This window comes from Corvus brachyrhynchos, unplaced genomic scaffold (genome assembly GCF_000691975.1).
Source record: "Corvus brachyrhynchos isolate BGI_N302 unplaced genomic scaffold, ASM69197v1 scaffold698, whole genome shotgun sequence".
NCBI lineage: Eukaryota > Metazoa > Chordata > Aves > Passeriformes > Corvidae > Corvus > Corvus brachyrhynchos.
The window spans coordinates 206389-211773 of NW_008239535.1; positions in this window are offsets into that span (position 1 = coordinate 206389).

Here is a 5385-nt window from a genome sequence, read left to right on the forward strand (position 1 = left end):
CAGATTTATATTCCAAGAGGCTGTAGTTGCAGTTATAGACAGGATGATCATCCTGTCCTCTAAATTTCACCATTACAAAAGTTTGGTATAAACTAGAAAGTATCACCCAGTTAGAAACTTTTATAAAGAAGTCTTGAAAAAGAATAAACATAAAACCATTTCCAGCAAGCCTCCAGGTCCTAATTAGATGTGCACCAACCTTTGAAGAATCAATCTACACATAGTCCTCAGCCAAATTGTGCTAGTGCTTAAAACTAACAGACCCTTGCTAAAACTGTGTGATTTAAATTGTCCTGGGTTATCTTAAACTTCTCAGATGATCTCCTACTGCACAGCACCACAGGAGTGAATTGGTTTAAAGCACATGACATCCTCCAAGTACAAAATTACTACCAGAGCCTTGTTTCTGACCCAGAAACTGAGACTGCCTTTTTGTTACAGAACAGATGGTAGCAGGAAATCACCATTAAAGCATGCATCTTACAATTGGCATTTAGCACTGTTTCTAGTTTCTAAATGGGGTTTTCCTCTAAATAAATGCAACCAAAGCATTGTGAGAATTGCATTTTTGTCTTCTCTTATAGATTTGCAGGTTAGATATCTCAATATACCAGCAAAATTACTTTTGCTTCTAAATCTCAGGCCTACAAATTCACTCTGGGAAACAGGAAGTCAAGCTGGGTTTTTTCCATCTTAAACATTAGGACCAGAAATAAAGGCTTCACAAGACAAATTTAACTCTCAGTTGTGCTTCTGTAAATTTCCTACTTTTAAATCAAGCTTTTAGTTTTGAACACCACATCAGGTTAATTTAAATCTTATGGTTCTCAGGGCAAATATTTAGGTTTTGGAGTTGAGTTTGGAGGGCTAGAGGTTATAGGAGCACTGCTGATGCAGGAACTTGGGACCCTGATGCATATTGTCCTATCAAGGTTCTCTGCTAGTGGTCAGCTCCACACTTCACACTTGGGTCTCTGAGCATGACTTGTTGCAATGACTGCTTATTAGTCTTCAAACTCCTTTGACCCTCAGACTGCTGACTCAAACACCTCTTTCTCCTCTTCACATATTTTTTCCTGAGGAATAATGTGGATGACATCTCAATAAATAAGATTTCCCCTGAGGACAGGTTGCAATTGAGTAAGTGGGGAATTGAATTATTGTTTTAGTTCAAAGGTGAGTGCTTCTGCCTCTTGTGCAGCAAAACATGTTGATGGCAACCACCAAAGCCCTGCAGCCATGCCCACCCTGCTAAGTGCCCACAGAATCACAGGGCAGGCTAAAGCACAGCACATTCCCTGAGCCACACTCTGCACACTCACTCTGCCTCAGTCACCTGTGCCACAGTGAGCCTATTTTCCATAAGGACATGCTGACCATAAAATCAGGATTTCTGATCCCCATATGGCCATAGCACATGACTGCAAGTCACAGAATCACAGAATCAACTAGATTGGAAAAGACCTTTGAGATCATCAAGTCCATCCTGTGACCTAACACCACCATGTCAACTATACCATGGCACTAAGCCACATCCCATCTTTTCTTAAACACCTCCAGGGACGATGACTCCACCATCTCCCTGAGCAGCCCATTCCAATGCCCAATCACTCTTTCTGTGAAAAATTTTTTCCTAATGTCAAACCTAAACTTCCCCTGGTGTAGCTTAAGACTGTGTCCTCTTGTCCTATTGCTGGTTGCCAGGGAGAAGAGACTGACCCCCACAGGGTTACAAACTCCTTTCACACAGTTGTAGAGAGCAATAAGGTCTACCTTGAGCCTCCTTTTTCTCCAGGCTAAACACCCCCAGTTCCCTCAGCTGCTCCTCACAGGACTTGTGTTCCAGACCCTTCACCAGATTCATCATCCTTATCTGGACATGCTCCAGCACCTCAATATCCTTTCTAAATTGAGGGGCCCAGAACTGGACACAGGACTCAAGGTGCAGCCTCACCAGTGCTGAGTACAGTGGAAGAATCACTTCCCTGGTCCTGCTGGCCACACTACTCCTGATCCAGGCCAGGATTCCATTGGCCTTCTGGCAGGGGACAGAGGCTAAGCGAAAGCAGGCACACCCATGCTTAGCTCTCCTTCCTACCTGAACACTTTGCCCACGCTAAAAATTTACACAGGCTCATTTAGTATTTTCGTGCACTCCTCAGAGCTTGTGGAAAACTGCTTCAGCATTGGCTTGAGTTCAGTGAATTTGGCAAAGTCAGTTTGGGGTCAAGTGCAAGGTCTGGCTCACACAGGCAACACATTCTAACCACTGCACTGAGTTGCATAAAGACAATGTTGTTTCATGGGCAAGCAAGGAAAACTAGTGCCAGACCTGCCAATCTGGGACATTTCATTATACAAAGCCCTGTCTCCAAGTCTTTTGTAAACCCATTAGTTTTAGACCAGCTCTAAAACACTGCAGCACAAATTCCAGAAAGCCCAGAAATTCTGTGACATACCATTTTTACCTGTTTGTGAAATGCTTCCTAATAAAGCAGACAACTAAAGGGAGCCCCAGAGAAATCTGGTAGTTCTCCCTGCTTATTTGGATGCACAAAGCTCCATAGCAATAGGGGTACATTTCTGAAAAAGCTGATGGCAAGCCATGCTTATTTATTTGTTCAGGTATACAGGTTCAAATTGCCTCAGCTAACTTATTTGGAACTAATGCCATTATAAATATTTGTAAATGTCAGAGATTATCCTCTTGGTTGATTTTGTATTACTTACTCTTCAGTGCTTTAAAATGATACAGTGCTGTCCTAATTTAAAAGTACTTTCTCCAAGTACATGCAAATGCACCAAATTCTAGTTTCCTATCGTTTTCAAGTAGGCCAGGTAATAGCACAATCAATCTTGTCAGAAGCAACACCTACCATCATATAACGGATACAGCTTCACTGCATATTATGTTCTATTTTTATTTCTGAATTTTAGGTATATTATACTTTGCTTGAAATGTAAAGAAATAGGGGCCAGAGCTGTCTAAAGACACAAAAGCAAACCTTACTTAAAGTACTTAAAATTGCACAGTTCTTGTGTAGTTAAAATCAGCATGACCCTTACTACTTAGAGAATGGAACTATATACAAGACATAACAATAGGAATTCATATATTCAAAGTTTGTGCATTTTTCTGCTTTTCCTTCCTTTTACATTCTTAAGAAAGGCTTATATTCAAGGACGCATATCACTGTAAATACTCAATAGCACACTAAAACACATTCCCATTTTAATCCTAAAATAATGTGAGCAATAATCTAAACAGCAGCCCATGTATTTTTCTATCAGATCACTTAAAGAAAATCAGGCTTTACAAAAGCAAAGAGTAGCACTGGAAAAAAGAAGCAAAGAAATTACTTTGAAAGAGCACATCCAGAAAAGCATTTCTATAATTTACAATGGTCAAAAAATTGCATTAATGTTTGGATTTATCAGCTAAGGACTGATGTTGGTGATAACATCATTCTAGAAAATAGCAAATAGATCCATTCTAGAAATAGGAGTCTCTCTGTTTGGAAAAGCAGAATGAGGTAGCAAACTGAGACAAATCAGGGGAAGTAACTTTGAAATTATGTATTTGCCAAGACCATTGAGTGTTCTATATTGAGCAAAACAACCTACCAAACCAGCCTCACTGCAACATATACTTCTTCCTAACTAGGCACAGCTTATGAAAATCTTAGCACTTACTATTGTGTTCAGGAAGCCACTACATACTCCATGGTAATTCCATATCTATAAAATTTTCCCAACTGAAAATTCTGTTTACATTGGCAACACTCCTAATCTAGATGACCAGACATTACAAACAGTTCTTTGTGAATACAGTTAATTCCATTCTAAAATATAGATTATATTATGATAGCAAAAGAATTCTTTTCCTGGTATAATACAAATCTTCCTTGGAAGATTTTTTATCAGAAAATCTTTTAAAGTGATAACAGAAAGCAATAATTCTGACATCCAAAAATGATAAATATGCAAGACACAAAACAAATTCTTTATTGTCGCCTTGTGAATGAATGAGAACATGAGGGGTTTTATATGCTGGATGAGTTCATAATATCTCCCTTATGGTTTATTTGAACTTTTCCAGAGAAGAAAAATTATTTGCCTGGCCACATTTTATTACTTATAGCACAGATTAGACAGAATCTTCCTTCCTACCCAAGACATATTGCAGGTCTCTGTCAATGTCTCCTGAACACCCTTCTTTTGTGGGAGTCTTTCTTCAAAAATGGCAAAGGTGACCCCATGTAGATGAGGGATGAGATGCAACAAAAAACCTTAAGCATCATTAGCTATGGAGATCACACTGTTTTAGGCAAACTACCAAAGATGAGCAAGCAGTCTGCTAGAATGTTCAAAGTATTCTCACCAAATGTAAGGTGAGTTAGTGATACATCTATGAGAAAGGCATAATGGAGGATCAGCACAAATGCACACCATGCATACCAATTCAAATTGCCTTCCTAAATTCACAGAAAAGCACCTTCCTCATTTGTTTCTCTGAACAAGAATTGTTCTATACAGACAATAACTGATATTAAGAACTTTCCTAGGGTTCCTAGATTCAACATATTATGTAAATAATGGAATTCATAACTTTTCTTCATCTAAAACGTAATTATAGCTCTTATCTGTGATATAGAAAATCCTTTCCTGCAAGATGATCCTAATCAGGTTAACCTGAATTTTTGACATTGATTTGCATAGAAAAAATATTGGGACTCTGACTACTTATGCATGAAACAGCAGTTATCTGCCTCCGAGACATTTCCTACATTGGTACAGATCTGTCACCTTGCATGACTCTCCCAGCTTTCAAATTAAGCTTCTGAAGTGGTCTGATTTTCACATCACTGTTCCAAAGTCAGCAGCTATTACCCATAACTAATATAATATGACAACACTCCTCAATGTCTCACTCTTCAAATGCCCTTAGTAATTGCCATCATTCAATATTTAGAATTACGCATGCTGGGAAAATGTACCTCATAAATGTAGAGTCTGTTACGCACAGAGATTCCTCTCAAACTTTTATTCTCAAGTTTTCAGAGGTAATATGAGCCCTGTGGATGCCAGTGCTTTTCAAAAGCACATACATTTCAAATACATTTCAAAGCAATGTTTTCTTCTATGGGGAACATCCTTGAAAATATAATAGAAGGCAAATTGCCCTCTGTTTGCCTGCTACCAATCGCACTCAGTTTGCAGTAGTTAAGCCATCCAGTCTACCTGGATGCCAGCAACACACTAGAGTTAATACTGAGCTCTGCAGCCAATTTTGCCAACACAGCTCTAGATTACAGAAGGGGAATATTGACAAACAATGTAATATAATTACTGTTTGTGTTCCTCAAGGTATGTTATCCTGCTGAC